Below are 16,456 nucleotides of genomic sequence, written 5' to 3'. Positions count from 1 at the left end.
AGATTTGCCTTTGTCCACAGTGCGCAACATTATCAACAAGTTTGCAACCCATGGCAATGTAGCTAATCTCCCTGTGCGTGGATGGAAGAGAAAAATTGACGAAAGGTGTCGACGCAGGATAGTCCGAATGGTGGATGAGCAGCCCCAAACAAGTTCTAAAGATATTCAAGCTGTCCTGCAGGCTCAGGGAACATCAGTGTCGGTGCAAACTATCCGTCGACATTTAAATGAAATGAAACGCTATGGAGGAGACCCAGGAGGACCCCACTGCTGACACATAAAAAAGCAAGACTACATTTTGCCAAAATATACTTGAGTAACCAAAATCCTTCTGGGAAAACGTCTTGTGGACAGATGAGACCAAGATAGAGCTTTTTGGTAAAGCCCATCATTCTACTGTTTCTCGAAAATGGAATTAGGCCTACAAAGAAAAGAACACAGCACCTACAGTGAAATATGGTGGAGGGTCAATGATGTTTTGGGGATGTTTTGCTGCCTCTGGCACTGGGTGCCTTGAATGTGTACAAGGCATCATGAAATCTGAGGATTACCAACGGATTTTGGGTCGCACTGTACAGCCCAGTGTCAGAAAGCTGTGTTTACGTTGGAGAGTTCTGAAGTGCCAGCAATGAGTCCAGATCTAAATCCCATTGAACACCTGTGGAGAGATCTTAAAATTGCTGTTGGGAAAAGGCGCCTTCCAATATGAGAGACCTGGAGCTGTTTGCAAAGAAAGAGTGGTCCAACATTCCGGCTGAGAGGTGTAAGAATCTTATTGATGGTTATAGGAAGCCACTGATTTCAGTTATTGTTTCCAAAGGGTGTGCAACCAAATATTAAGTTAAGGGTGCCAATAATTTTGTCCAGCCCATTTTTGGAGTTTGGTGACATTATGTCCAATTTGCTTTTTTTGTCCACCTTTTTTTGGTTTAGTTCCAATACACACAAAGGGAATGAAGATGTGTATAGCAAAACATGTTACTGCAATCCTTTTCTGTGAGAAATACTTCATTTTCTTGAAAATCTTCAGGGGTGCCAACATTTATGGCCATGACTGTATATATATATATATATATATATATATATATATATATATATACACATATATTACTATTATTATTTTTATTTTTTTATTTAAAGGGGATGGTGTATATGGACAATGAAGTGGCCTCCCACACCCAATGGATTTAATATAACTAATAACTATGTAAAATTGTAACCGAACGAGCTGTGTTTACCAGTTTCTATCCACTACAGCAGTGGTCTCCAAACTATAGACGTCCAAATGTGGCAAAACTACAACTTCCAGCATGCCCAGGCAGCCAACGGCTGTCTGGGCATGCTGGAAGTTGTAGTTTTGCAACATCTGGAGGTCCGTAGTTTGGAGACCACTGCTATATGTTATACAGCTGGAGTCCCCACCATATAGGGATATTGTTCATGGGGGTCTGATAATGTTCCTATCCACCTTTCCACAATTTATAGGGTTAAAGGAGAAGTCTCATCCTACAAAAGTCTCATCCTCATCCCCTATCCGCAGAATCGGATGTGGGTAGGGGATAGTTTTTTTTTTTTAGAATTTTGTAGGATAAGACATCTCCTTTAATGCTACAGACTGACTACATTGCACTTGCATCCTCCCCCCGATCCGTCCGATATTTCAAGGGTTAATGGGCTACTGCCTCGCGGTGTTGCATTTTAGATTTCCTCCCCCCCCCCCCCCCCCCCCCGCTGCTGTTAAAGAGCCAAGACGTGTTTTGCTCCCTCTTCCTCAGATTAGCCTTTTAATACCTCCTTACAAGTCAGCGAATTTCTATCGCTCGCGGGAACACCTTTATGTAACCGGATCCAGAACAATGGGAGGGAATGTCATCTGCTAGTGGGGTAATGTGAGCAGAAAGTGATCCCAGTCCTCTCCGGTCATACCTCCGCACCAGCGCCAAGCCCAGATATTACACCGACAATAGCGGAAATAAATTAAAAAAACTTAAAAGTAGTGGATTATAAACAACATGCAATCTAGAGCAGTGTTTTCCAACCAGGGATGCCTCCAGCTGTGGCAAAACTACAACTCCCAGCATGATTAGAGTTTTATAGAGGAAGCAAAGTTGACCAGTGCCCATAGCAACCAATCATATCGCTTCTTTCATTTCTGAAAAAGAAAAATTAAAGAAGCAATCTGATTGGTTGCTAGGGGCAACTGGTCTAGTTTTTCTCAGCAGAGGTCTTTAAATATTTACCCCTATATCTCTATGTGAAGCCCACCCATAATTTACCACCAGCCAGGGCCGTCTTTAAAGCGGGGCAAAAGGGGCAGCTGCCCTGGGCCCTGTCATTCCTGGGGGCCCAAAGCAGCTAGCCCTTTAGCCCCACGCTAAAGCAGCTAGCCGCCGCCGGTCCAGGCGGGGCTGGCCCTGCCGCTGCGATTTGGCCAGGGGCGGACTGACATGTCAAGCACTCGGGCAGTGCCGGGTCTCGGGGGGTGCCGCTGCTGCCAGCGCACCCCCAACTCCCGGCCCCGTCACCATTTAAAAAATAAAATAAAAAATGAATGCGGCTGGGGCCACCCTTAAAAGCTCCCCTCCCCATCGCGAGGCCTCCTTTACTAGTAATGCTGAAGGGTACCTCTTGCTCTGGGCTGGTCCCCCGGTTCCAAGTGAAGCGAGCCGGGGCAGGGTCGCTGCCGCTTTAAGAACAGCAGACGTTCGCGCGCAGGCACGCCCCTTGATGTCGCAAACGTGTTCCTGCCTGGCTTCTCCGCTGCTGAAGAAGATCCCGCCGCCGCTGAATGCTGCCGCTGCAGCAGTGTCAAGAACAGAGGGGAGGAGATGGGGTTGTCTACATGGTATGACAAATGAATGCAAAGGGTAAGGAGTGTGGAGGATGATGGGAGGAGGGGGGGCGCTGAGAATGTGAAGGATGATAGGGGGGTGCTGAGAAGCGTGGAGGATGATAGGGGGTGCTGAGGAGTGTGGAGGATGATAGGGGGTGCTGAGGAGTGTGGAGGATGATAGGGGGTGCTGAGGAGTGTGGAGGATTATAGGGGGGTGCTGAGAAGTGTGGAGGATGATAGGCGGGTGCTGAGGAGTGTGGAGGATGATAGGCGGGTGCTGAGTAGTGTGACGGATGATGGGGGGCGCTGAGAATTGTGAAGGATTATAGGGGGGTGCTGAGGAGTGTGGAGGATGATAGGCGGGTGCTGAGGAGTGTGGAGGATGATGGGGGAGGGGGCACTGAGAATTGTGGAGGATGACAGGGGGGTGCTGTGGAGTGTGGAGTATGACAGGGGGGTGCTGTGGAGTGTGGAGTATGACAGGGGGGGCTGAGGAGTGTGGAGGATGACAGGGGGTGCTGAGGAGTGTGGAGGATGATAGGGGGTGCTGAGGAGTGTGGAGGATGATGGGGGTGCTGAGGAGTGTGGAGGATGATGGGGGTGCTGAGAAGTGTGGAGGATGATAAGGGGTTCTGAGAAGTGTGGAGGATGATAGGGGGGTTCTGAGAAGTGTGGAGGATGATAGGGGGTTCTGAGGAGTGTGGAGGATGATAGGGGGTTCTGAGGAGTGTGGAGGATGATAGGGGGTTCTGAGGAGTGTGGAGGATGATAGGGGGTTCTGAGGAGTGTGGAGGATGATAGGGGGTTCTGAGGAGTGTGGAGGATGATAGGGGGTTCTGAGGAGTGTGGAGGATGATAGGGGGTTCTGAGGAGTGTGGTGGATGATAGGGAGAGGGGAGCTGAGACGTATGGAGGATGATAGGGGGTTCTGAGGAGTGTGGAGGATGGTAGGGGGTTCTGAGGAGTGTGGAGGATGATGGGGGTGCTGAGGGGTGTGGAGGATGATAGGGGGGTGCTGAGAAGTGTGGAGGATGATAGGGGGGTGCTGAGGAGTGTGGAGGATGATGGGGGTGCTGAGGGGTGTGGAGGATGATAGGGGGGTGCTGAGAAGTGTGGAGGATGATAGGGGGGTGCTGAGGAGTGTGGAGGATGATAGGGGGTTCTGAGGAGTGTAGAGGATGATAGGGGGGTTCTGAGGAGTGTGGAGGATGATAGGGGGTTCTGAGGAGTGTAGAGGATGATAGGGGGGTTCTGAGGAGTGTGGTGGATGATAGGGAGAGGGGAGCTGAGACGTATGGAGGATGATAGGGGGTTCTGAGGAGTGTGGAGGATGATAGGGGGTTCTGAGGAGTGTGAAGGATGATCAGGGCCAGTTTTAGGCTTAGCGTGGCCCTAGGCAAAATCAAAAGTGGTGCCCCATAAGTCGTAATAGTGCACTAACCAGATTTGCACATTTTTGATCATTTCAAATACCATAAAAAATATCTTAAAAGCAATTGAAAAGTCGCATCAAAACAAAAATGGTACCGATAAAAACTACAAATCACAGCACAAAAATGACCCTCACATCCTCAAATACAGAAAAATAAAAGAGTTATAGGGATCAGAATAGTAAACTTTTAAGCATACAAATGTTTGTACAAGAACTAAAGTAGTAAAAAAAAAAAACCTATATAAATTGGGTACGGTTGTAACCGTATGGACCTACAGAATAGAGGTAGTGTGTCGTTTTTACCGAAAGGTGCACTGCGTAGAAACGGATGCCCCCAACTTTCACAAAATGGTGTTGTAATATTGAGGTTCTGAACCAGTGTGTGGTATGACACGGCATGTCTGCTACCCATCACCACTACAAGCAGCCACTCCTCTTTGTGACAGGGGGGCACCACCACCGTCGCTCCTGATCCTAAGGTGGTGAGGGTGGTGTGATGGAGTTCCATGTGCCCCAGATAAATTTGCATCCGCTCCTCCCTTCAGGTCTCCGGACATTTCTAAACAGCTCTTCAATATACATTTCTTCCCTCCGCCTCCCCGCTCTGTATTACTGACTACTGCGTGTGCTGCTGCAGCCTCTGATCTTCCCTCCCCCCCCCTGACTTCCCTCATCCTGACAGTTTTCTCACTCCCATCATCCTCACACTAAGGCCCCTTACACGCGGCCGTTGCTACCTATTGAGAATGGCCGTTAAAGTCTCTTTTTTTTTTCCTGATGAATTTAATGTTCGTTCTTGTGACGGGGAGCAACGGGCAACAACGGGTCCCGGCGGCTACCATTTACTATTATGGGGGCCGCCGTTATTTTTAGATGGGATTAGCGGGCTATTTCCCCGGGCTCCCCCATGTGCTAACGGCAGCGTGAAGGAAGCCGAACCACACTCCCATCATCCTCCCACTGTCCCCAAACACACAGAGACATATACGCATTTATATCCAAGAGTATATACCTTTATAGCAACTGCATACTATACTTATACACAGAGATCTTTATTTATTCGGAGATACATGAGTATAATCATGTTGATGTAATAATAATTTCATAAATATTTATACATCGCTATATGCATTTACATATGTACACACACATATATATATCAGTGTTAGCCAAATATTGTATTGAAAGCTTTTGAAAAACTACAACTCCCCTCATGCCTAGACAGGCTTTTGCTGTCCGGTCATGCTGGGAGTTGTAGTTTTGCACCTCTCTCTCTCTCTTTCTCTCTCTCTCTCTCTCTCTTTCTCTCTCTCTCTCTCTCTCGGACAGGATATGGATGTCTGGGCATGCTGGGAGTTGTAGTTTTGAAACAGCAGGCAACGCACTGTTTGGAAAACACATGAAGAGTAAACATTTATACATATATTTTTTTCTGAGTTTTCCAAGCAGTGTGTGCCAAAACTACAACTCCCAGCATGCCCAGACATCCATATCCTGTCCGAGCATGCTGGGAGTTGTAATTTTGCAAAATATATCTAAACACTGTTTTGTAAACACTGATATATATATCTTTGAGGATAGATATATATATATATATATATATATATATATATATATATATATTGTGATGCCATATATATTTGCTAATAATAAACTTTAGGAGTCAATTGACACCTAATTGACATGTCCAAGATAGCCAGTGATGTGAAGCTGCGCTGTGGTAGTATAGTTCCCCCAACATTAGGTTGTAGTTCCCCCACATTAGGTTGGCAGTATAGTTCCCCCACATTAGGTTGTAGTTCCCCCACATTTAGTTGGCAGTATAGTTCCCCCACATTAGGTGCAGTATAGTTCTCCCACATTAGGTTGGCAGTTTAGTTCCCCCAAATTAGGTTCTAGTTCCCCCACATTTAGTTGGCAGTATAGTTCACCCACATTAGGTTGGCAGTATAGTTCCCACTACGTTAGGTTGGCAGTATAGTTCCCCCACATTAGGTTGGCAGTATAGTTCCCACTACGTTAGGTTGGCAGTATAGTTCCCCCACATTAGGTTGGCAGTATAGTTCCCACTACGTTAGGTTGGCAGTATAGTTCCCCCACATTAGGTTCTAGTTCCCCCACATTTAGTTGGCAGTATAGTTCCCCCACATTAGGTGCAGTATAGTTCCCCCACATTAGGTTGGCAGTATAGTTCCCCCACATTAGGTTGGCAGTATAGTTCCCACTACGTTAGGTTGGCAGTATAGTTCCCCCATTTTAGGTTGCCAGTATAGCTCCCCACATTAGGTGCAGTATGTCCCCCCACAGACATACAGCCATCAGCCATATACAGTGTATGGCTGGAGGCTGTATGTCTTCCGACCACTGCTCCTCCAGTCAGGGGACATGATCTACTGCTATGGTGTCCCTGTGTGCACTACCTCCCGGCGCCCCCTGCGTTTTTAAATTGAACACGGGGCCGCAGAAAGGTAACCGGGACATCCTTGTGTCCCGAATAGATCTTTCGGGACACAGGGATGTACCGAATGTGACGGGGGAAATTAATCTTGGAGGGGGCAATCTTGGATCCAACACTGAGCAGCCTGCAGGGGGCTCCGTATCAGCCGGAGAGGATGGGGGGTCGGAGGAACCGTACGCACCCGTATGCGGGAACCGGAGGCAATGATTTCCTATGGACCCATATCAGCCCAACGGGGTGCATCGTAGCCTCTGGTCGGCTCTGTTTAGGCCCGCAAGCGGTTCCCCGCCCGGACCTAAAACCATAGTCAACTACGGTTTTAGGTCCAGGGGCGGGGAACCGCATGCGGGCCTAAACAGAGCCGACCGGAGGCTGCATTGCACTCCGGTCGGCTGATACGGGTCCATAGGAAATCATTGCCTCCGGTTCCCGCATACGAGTGCGTATGGTTCCTCCAACCCCACACCCTCTCCGCAACCGTATGCGGTAACCGGAGGGTGAAAACGTGGTGTGAATGCACCCTAATAATGATGGGTAAACTGTTCCCCAATCTGTTGCTCTCCATGTGTTACAAATCTACAACTCCCATCATGGCATGATGGAACAACTGGAGAGTCACTTGAACCAAGGTGATTTTAGACTATGCCGCCCATTTTATTTAGGTGGGGGTCCGACTGTTGAGAACCCCACCCATAAAATGCGCTGCATAGTCTAAAATGCCCCTGCCTATTTTTAATCCTAGTTCGGCCTTGGGCCCCATGAAGAGGAGCACGCCGCTCTGGCCCTTTTCATCTCTGCCTGCACTCTGCCTTAAAGAGAAAACAATGAGACTCTGCTGCAAGCGGAAATTTGCAGCGGAATTTCTTCGGTGGAAACTCTGTCCCCCAAGACCCCTTAGTCCTCCTCACCTCCTTCAGCAATTGTGAGAACAAATAATGAACATGCAGGATGGTTTAATTTTGGGGCAGCTGCAGAGCCAAAGAATGTATCTGTGCATGCTGGGTGTTGTAGTTAGTAACTGCAACTCCCAGCATTCCTTGAACCAGCCTATGGCTCTGCAGCTGCCCCAAACCAAAACAACAACTCTTAGCATGTTGCACCATAACCTAAACTGTACTACTATATAGTGCAACATGCTGGGAGTTGTAGTTTTGGTTAGGCTCAGATGCCCAACCATAGGCTGTATCAGGGCATGGTGAGAGTTGTAGTTAGTTAGTAACTAACTGCCAGTTTCAGCATTTCCTTACACATAAATTAGAGTAAATAAAATAAAGTTTAAAATGCGCCACAGAAACTGAAGCGCGTGGCCAATAACACTGATCAATACTGTAATTGATGTAATTAAAGTAATAAATGTGAATAAGCCGCTTTCCTAATATAAGTATACAGTGGTCCCTCAACATAGGATGGTAATCCGTTCCAAACGGACCATCGTTTGTTGAAACCATCGTATGTTGAGGGATCCGTGCAATGTAAAGTATAGGACAGTGGTCTCCAACTTGCGGACCTCCAGATGTTGCAAAACTACAACACCCAGCATACCCGGACAGGTCCGGGCATGCTGGGAGTTGTAGTTTTGCAACATCTGGAGGTCCGCAGGTTGAAGACCACTGGTATAGGAAGTTGTACTCACCTGTCCCCGCCGCTCCGGACCGTCACCGCTTGTCACCGCTGCCCTGGATGTCGCCCTCCATCGCTGTCGCCGCGTCCCCGGGGTGTCCTCGACGCTCCGGCAAGGCCTCTGCTTCCCCGGCATCCTCGCTCTCCGTCGCTGCCATCACGTCGCTACGCACGCCGCTCCTATTGGATGACGGGACGGCGTGTGCAGCGACGTGATGACAACGATGGAGAGCGCCAACGATGCAGGGGATCCCGAAGAGGACGCGCCGGAGCCCCGAGGACAGGTAAGTGATCGTCAGCGGACCACACGGGGCACCGTAAACGGCTATCCGGTGGCAGCTGAAGCAGTCTGCGCTGCCGGATAGCCGTTTATGCGATGGCCCCGACATACAAAAGCATCGAATGTTGATGCTGCCTTCAACATACGATGGCCTCTGAGAGGCCATCGTATCTTGAAATGATCGTATGTCGGGGCCATCGTAGGTCAGGTGGTCACTGTATATCACCCCCCATTTTGTAAAATAAAGTAAACAAAAAATAAACATAAGTGTTATCGCTGCATGTGAAAATGTCCGAACTATTAAAATATAATGTTAATTAAACCGTACAGTGAATGGTAAAAATAGACCAGAAAGTTAAACAGATTTGTAAATTACTTCTATTAAAAAATCTTTACCCTTCCCGTACTTTTTAGCAGCTGTATGCTACAGAGGAAATTCTATACTTTTTGAATTTCTTTTTTGTCTTGTCCACAGTTCTCTCTGCTGACACCTGCTGCCCATGTCAGGAACTGTCCAGAGCAGCATAGGTTTGCTATGGGGATTTTCTCCTGCTCTGGACAGTTCCTGATACGGGCATCAGGTGTCAGCAGAGAGCACTGTGGACAAGACAAAAAGGAAATCAAAAAGAAAAGAATTTCCTCTGTAGCATACAGCTGCCTAAAAGTACTGGAAGGGTAAAAAAAAAAATTGCTTGCCCAGGGTCCAATTAAAATTAAAGACGGCCCTGCCACCGGCCTATATTACATTATATATATTATATATAATATGCTGGGAGTTGTAGTTTGGCAACAGCTGGTGGCACCCTGGTTGGGAAACACTGATCTATGTACAGAGATTTATCAAAACCTGTCCAGAGGAGAAGTTGTTGAGTTGCCCATAGCAACCAATCAGATTGCTACTTTCACTTTTTAGAGGCCTTTTCAAAAATGAAAGAAGTGATCTGATTGGTTGCTATGGGCAACTTAGCAACTTCTCCTCTGGACAGGTTTTGATAAATCTCTGTACATAGATCAGTGTTTCCCAACCAGGGTGCCACCAGCTGTTGCCAAACTACAACTCCCAGCATGCCCGGACAGCCAAAGGCTGTCCGGGCATGCTGGGAGTTGTAGTTTGGCAACAGCTGGGGGCACCCTGGTTGGGAAACACTGACATAGATGTTCAGGATGCTGAAATATGGAGAGTTTAACGCAGTAAGGCTATGTCCACGCAACGGAATTCCTGCTATTCTGCTCAAATTCCCCACAGAAAAGCAGACTTCGGATTTTTCACAGTTTTGCAGAATTTGGAAGGAATTCCAGCAAAATTTCTATGCGCTCAAAACACACAATTCCGCTCGGGGGATACGGAATGCAGTATTTCTGCCGTGGAAATTGCGATGTGTGAATGGGACAGTGGAATCCCATTAAACGTAATGATGAACATGACATGCGCATATCGTAAAAATCTATGGGATTGCAGGATCAAAAAAATCTACTCAGCATAGCCACAATTTTTTAAAGGAGTGCTCCGGCGCGCACTTTTTTCCTTTTATCCCGTCCAGGCTGCAAAATAAAAGAAAACACACTTTCTCTTACCTGCCAACGAGCCCCCGGAGCTCCGGTACACTCCGGTACAGGTGTTCGGTCCCCGGGCTGTATTCTTCTTACTTCCTGTTAGCCCGGCACGTCACATGGAGCTTCAGCCTATCACCAAACGAGGCGGGACATCGCTGCGGCCGGTGATAGGCTGAACGTGCCGGGCTAACAGGAAGTAAGAAGAATACAGCCCGGGGACCGAACACCTGTACCGGAGCTCCGGGGGCTCGTTGGCAGGTAAGAGAAAGTGTGTTTTCTTTTATTTTGCAGCCCGGACGGGATAAAAGGAAAAAAGTGTGCGCCGGAGTACTCCTTTAAGAAGAGGAAATCACTGGTGACCGCAGCTTTTTCTCCATACTGTGAGCAGGGACAGGTACAGTTAAAGGAGTAGTCCAGTGGTGATTCAGTGGTGAGCAACTTATCCCCTATCCTAAGGATAGGGGATAAGTTGCAGATCGCGGGGGGTCCGACCGCTGGGGCCCCCCGAGATCTCTTGTATGGAGCCCCGACAGCCGGCGGGAAGGGGGCGTGTCGACCTCCGCACGAGGCGGCGGCCGACACGCCCCATCAATACAACTCTATGGCAGAGCCGAAGCGCTGCCTTCGGCAATCTCCGGCTCTGCCATAGAGATGTATTGAGGGGGCGTGTCGGCCGCCGCCTCGTGCGGGGGTCGACACCCGCTATCTCGGCGGAGAGCCGGGGCCCCGTACAGAGAGATCGCAGGGGGCCCCAGCGGTCGGACCCCCCGCGATCTCAAACTTATCCCCTATCCTTAGGATAGGGGATAAGTTTTTCACCACTGGACTACCCCTTTAAGGCTAATATTTCTGGACCCTAAGGGTATGTTCACAATATGGAATTCCTCGCGGAGTTCCGCGGGCGGAATTCCACGAGCGGAATTTCGCGGTGTGAACTTAACATTAGTGTTAATGGGTCTCCGCGAGGTCCGTTCACACTGCGGAATTTCAGCGGCGGACCATTTCGCCGCTGAAATTGTTCCGCAAAGAGAATGACACATGTTCATTCTTTGTACGGAAGTCCGCGAGCACTGCATAGCCATCAATGGTGACGGCTCAGTGCCGCGTGGTCCTACCACTGCCGTCGGCTGCCAGGATATTCCGTTCACACACTGTAGTGTGAACATACCCTTAAAGGAAAACTGTCAGCACTAACCAGCGGTACTGGCTGGTAGTGCGGGGGACGCTGATCAGTTTGATGCCTACTGTGACTGGATCCGCCCGAACAAAATCTTTGTTTTTCCGTATATGCTAATTAGGTGCTAATTGGCACAGGCGGGGTAACTGGCACTCTGACGTCAGCGGCCGCTGGCCGCAGCGCCGCCCGGCTCATGAATATTCCGCCCCTCTTTCTGCCTCTCCCTCTTCATTACAGAGTGGGGAGAGGAGGGAGGGGAGGAATATTGATGAGCTGGGCAGCGCCAGGCGGATTCGGGCACGGTAGGCATCAAACTAATCAGCCAGTACCGCTGGTTAGTGCGGGGGGGGGGGGGGGGAGCAAGCTGACAGTTTTCCTGTTTTCCTTTAAGGTATGTTCCCACGGCAGAATGTCTGTGTGGAATTCCGCCATAATATTCTGCACGGACATTCCGCTACAGCATTGATTTCAATGGGATTTTGCTGCACTGTGCACAAGGTAGAAATCCCAATTCCAGCGTCCGTGTTTTCTGGGTGGACATTCCGCACATTTTCCTGCTCTGTGAACATACCTTTAAAAGTGTGTTAAAGGAGTCTGCATCTTTTGAATGAAAATGAGTTAAAAATATGACTAAAAACAGCGCCACATCTGTCTTCAGGTTGTGTGTGGTATTTTACCTTAAAGGGGTACTCCCGTGGAAACCTTTTTTTTTTTTTTTTATCAACTGGTGCCAGAAAGTTAAACAGATTTATAAATCACTTCTATTAAAAAATCTTAATCCTTCCAGTACTTTTTAGGGGCTGTATACTAAAGAGAAATCCAAAAAAGAAATGCATTTCCTCTGATGTCATGACCACAGTGCTCTCTGCTGACACCTCTGTCCATTTTAGGAACTGTCCAGAGCAGCATAGATTTGCTATGGGGATTTTCTCCTGCTCCATTTCCTAAAATGGACAGCAGAGGTCAGTAGAGAGCAATGTGGTCATGACATCAGAGGAAATGCATTTCTTTTTTGGATTTCTCTTTAGTATACAGCCCCTAAAAAGTACTGGAAGGATTAAGATGTTTTAATAGAAGTGATTTACAAATCTGTTTAACTTTCTGGCACCAGTTGATTTAAAAAAAAAAGTTTTTCCATGGGAGTACCCCTTAAGGACTCAGCCCATTTTGGCCTTAAAGGAGTAGTCCAGTGGTGACTCAGTGGTTTACAACTTATCCCCTATCTTAAGGATAGGGGATAAGTTGCAGATCGCGAGGGGTCCGACCCCTGGAGCCCCCCGCGATCTCATGTACGGAGCCCCGACAGCCCGCGGGAAGGGGGCGTGTCGACCTCCGCACGAAGCGGCGGCCGACACGCCCCCTCCATACAACTCTATGGCAGAGCCGAAGCGCTGCCTTCGGCAATCTCCGGCTCTGCCATTGAGATGTATTGAGGGGGCGTGTCGGCCGCCGCCTCGTGCAGGGGCCCTGTACAGAGAGATCGCGGGGGCCCCCAGCGGTCGGACCCCCCGCGATCTCAAACTTATCCCCTATCCTTAGGATAGGGGATAAGTTTTTCACCACTGGACTACCCCTTTAAGGACTCAGACAATTTAATTTTTACGTTTTCATTTTTTCCTCCTCGCCTTCTAAAAATCATAACTCTTTTATATTTTCATCCACAGACTAGTATGAGGGCTTGTTTTTTGCGCGACCAGTTTTCCTTTGTAATGACATAACTCATTATATCATAAAATGTATGGCGCAACCAAAAAACACTATTTTTGTGGGGAAATTAAAACGCAAATTTGCTAATTTTGGAAGGTTTCGTTTTCACGCCGTACAATTTATGGTAAAAATGACATGTGTTCTTTATTCTGAAGGTCAATACGATTAAAATGATACCCATTATTATATACTTTTATATTATTGTTGCGCTTAAAAAAAATCACAAATTTTTTAACCAAATTAGTACGTTTATAATCCCTTTATTTTGATGACCTATAACTTTTTTATTTTTCCGTATAAGCGGCGGTATGGGGGCTCATTTTTTGCGCCATGATCTTGACTTTTTTTTGATACCACATTTGCATATAAAAAACTTTTAATAAATTTTTTATAATTTTTTTTTAATAAAATGTATTAAAAAAGTAGGAATTTTGGACTTTTATTTTTTTTTTCGTTCACGCTGTTAACCGTACGGGATCATTAACATTTTATTTTAATAGTTCGGACATTTACGCATGCGGCGATACCAAATATGTCTATAAAAAAAAAATTTACGCTTTTTGGGGGTAAAATAGGAAAAAACGGCCGTTTTACTTTTTTATTGGGGGAGGGGATTTTTCACTTTTTTTTACTTTTACATTTTTTTAAATTTTTTTTTACACTTGAATAGTCCCCATAGGGGACTATTCATTGCAATACCATGATTGCTAATACTGATCTGTTCTATGTATAGGACATAGAACAGATCAGTGTTTTCGGTCATCTTCTGCTCTGGTCTGCTCGATCTCAGACCAGAGCAGGAGACGCCGGGAGCCGCACGGAGGAAGGAGAGGGGACCTCCGTGCGGCGTTCTGAATGATCATTCATTCAAATCGCGCACTGCCGCAGATGCCGGGATCTGTATTGATCCCGGCACCTGAGGGGTTAATGGCGGACGCCCGCGAGATCGCGGGCGTCGGCCATTGCCGGCGGGTCCCTGGCTGCGATCAGCAGCTGGGATCAGCCGCGCATGACACGGGCATCGCTCCGATGCCCGCAGTTATGCTTAGGACGTAAATGTACGTCCTGGTGCGTTAAGTACCACCGCACCAGGACGTACATTTACGTCCTGCGTCCTTAAGGGGTTAAGACACGGACAGGTGTGGTACTGTTTCTCAAAGCTGCCACACAGGTCATGATTAATGGAAGAGAATTTCCAACTAGAGACCGTGCAGGTATAGGCTGAAACAATGCAGGTGCCCCCGAGAGTAAACGTTGGGATGTCACCAGGGCCGAATGTGACATCACATTCACAGACATCTGACACCTGTTTTTCAAAGTTGTTTCTCCTATAGTTCCAATGTTTAAAGGGGTACTCCGGCGCTTAGACATCTTATCCCCTATCTAAAGGATAGGGGATAAGATGGCTGATCGCGGGGGGTCCCGCCGCTGTCACGCCCCCTCCCATAGGCTTGCATTGAGGGGGCAGAGCGTGACGTCACACAGGGCGGAGCCTTGACGTCACAACGCTCCGGCCCTCGTGATCGGCAGTAATCAGACCCAGACTGGACACGCTCCAGGGACTGATTTTAAAGGGGTGCGGCGTCCAAAATCACGGGGGTCCCCAGCGGCGGGACCCTGCGATCAGCCATCTAATCCCCTATCCTTTGGATAGGGGATAAGATGTCTAAGCGCCGTAGTACCCCTTCAAATTGGACAAAATTGTATAACGAGCTGTATGCCTCTGGGGATTCAAAGCGAAACTGGGTGTAAAGAATCACATAACTAGATAGGGTTACATACGGCTACTTATCGTAATTCCAGCCATACCTTTTTAGCCCCATAATCTTTTCCAATGGCGAGATACAAGCTTTTCTGTAATTATGCAAATAAGGCTAAAAGGCCAAGGGGGCGTTCCCTGAACATGGCAAGAGTCCAAGAAGTCCAGCCCATGTCCATTCCTACTGACCTGCCTGCATCTGCCCACCCAATTTGACTGGTACGAAATAAAGAGGACATGGGCTGGACTTACCTAGACTCTTGCTGTGCTGGGGAACACCCCTTGTCCTTTTAGCCTCATTTGTAGAAAACCAAAAAAAGGCTTAGGGTGCTGTTACCTATGTCCGGGAATCCAGCCAGGACACTGGACACAACTTATGGCAAGTTCCCTCCACTTATTTCTGCAGGCCAAATGGGAGAACTCCTTTTACATCCCAATAGAGATACTGGAATAATCTGAACCAATTCCAATTTCGAAATGGGATCAGTTCAATAATCAGTTTCCTCCAATGCTTTTCTACAGCGCCGAAGGGAAAATGAGACGGATCACTGGACGTTTTTAACGCCACCCTTATACAGTGGTCCCTCAAGTTACAATATTAATTGGTTCCAGGACGACCATTGTATGTTGAAACCATTGTATGTTGAGACCAGAACTCTATGGAAACCTGGTAATTGGTTCTAAAGGCAACAAAATGTCATCTGAAAAATAGGAAAAAGTGAGGATTAAAGAAAAATAAGTAGATAACTAATATAGATAAAGCAAATCCTTACATATAAAAGTAAGAAAGAGCTGCTGGGAGCTGTAATCACTGTCTATGTCAGTGTTTCCCAAGCAGGGAGTCTCCAGCTGTTGCAAAACTACAACTCCCAGCATGTCCGGACAGCCAAATGCTGTCCGGGCATGATGGGAGTTGTAGTTTTGCAACAGCTGGGGGCACCCTGCTTAGGAAACACTGGTCTATGTAGAGGACAGGATCTTCTTTGGGGTCCTGTACAGTACACAGTGCCCTAAAAAAGTAACATGGAGTCGCCCTCACCAGGTGTCCAAAGGAGCAGGTAACCCTGGTACAGGTAAAGTCTACAGAACATGTAATACCTCTCTGTACTGTAGGGGGCGCTACCAGAAAACCAATCATTGCATACACTTCAGTAATAGAGGTGATTTACCAGTGAATGCCCATTCTGATTGGTCGGTTCTTTCAGCCATTGACACGTTTCGCAGATCTGGACTGTCTGTACATTGTATGTTGAGTCTGGTTTCAACTTACAATGGTCCAGAAAAGACCATTGTATGTTGAAACTATTGTATGTTGAGGCCATTGTAAGTTGAGGGATCACTGTATTTTGTCACAGCTGCGAGAACGAGCCTTGTGAATGCCCAGAAAACACACGATCATCCAGATCAGCACTCGTTGTGCCTCCTGTCGACTCATGTAATAGGCCCTTAGATGTTCAGTCTAATAAAACTTAGTACCTACAAATCAGAAAGGGATCAAATATACAATAATAACAAAAAAAAATTAATTCCTGGTTATCCAGACTGATCCATTCATATTGTTTGCACTCTCTTTGGCACTCTATGAATCTCCCCTCATACTCCTAGGCCTTGCATGACACATAATAACATTCACCTG

General features: G+C 47.5%; 1 protein-coding gene across 2 annotated transcripts in view; it reads right to left on the bottom strand.

Annotated features, from left to right (window-relative positions):
* SIM2 (SIM bHLH transcription factor 2) overlaps nucleotides 1–16,456 on the bottom strand; it is a 158,019-nt gene that overhangs the window by 109,773 nt on the left and 31,790 nt on the right. The window contains exon 1 of one of the 2 annotated variants that reach the window (XM_056559615.1): nucleotides 1,792–1,810. The exons of the other annotated variant lie outside the window; for it this stretch is intronic. The gene's annotated coding sequence lies outside the window, so the exon portion shown is untranslated. Of the gene's footprint in view, nucleotides 1–1,791; nucleotides 1,811–16,456 lie in introns of those variants that run through there. 2 annotated transcript variants of the gene reach the window in all.

The sequence above is a fragment of the Hyla sarda genome, chromosome 2, assembly GCF_029499605.1.
Source record: "Hyla sarda isolate aHylSar1 chromosome 2, aHylSar1.hap1, whole genome shotgun sequence".
Lineage (NCBI taxonomy): Eukaryota > Metazoa > Chordata > Amphibia > Anura > Hylidae > Hyla > Hyla sarda.
Note: the sequence above shows the minus strand (reverse complement) of the source record. Positions and strands in the feature narration are given on the sequence as shown.